Here is a 415-nt window from a genome sequence, read left to right as displayed (position 1 = left end):
CCCCCCCGTGTGTACGCTGTGCCCCCCCCGTGTGTACGCTGTGCCCCCCCCGTGTGTACGCTGTGCCCCCCCCGTGTGTACGCTGTGCCCCCCCATGTGTACGCTGTGCCCCCCGTGTGTACGCTGTGCCCCCCGTGTGTACGCTGTGCCCCCCCGTGTGTACGCTGTGCCCCCCCGTGTGTACGCTGTGCCCCCCCGTGTGTACGCTGTGCCCCCCCGTGTGTACGCTGTGCCCCCCCGTGTGTACGCTGTGCCCCCCCGTGTGTACGCTGTGCCCCCCCCCTCCGTGTGTACGCTGTGCCCCCCTCCGTGTGTACGCTGTGCCCCCCCTCCGTGTGTATGCTGTGCCCCCCCCCCCTCCATGTGTGCGCTGAGCCCCCCCTCCGTGTGTACGCTGTGCCCCCCCTCCGTGTGA

This window comes from Crinia signifera, chromosome 1 (assembly GCF_055691185.1).
Source record: "Crinia signifera chromosome 1, ASM5569118v1, whole genome shotgun sequence".
NCBI lineage: Eukaryota > Metazoa > Chordata > Amphibia > Anura > Myobatrachidae > Crinia > Crinia signifera.
This window is presented reverse-complemented; position numbering follows the sequence as displayed.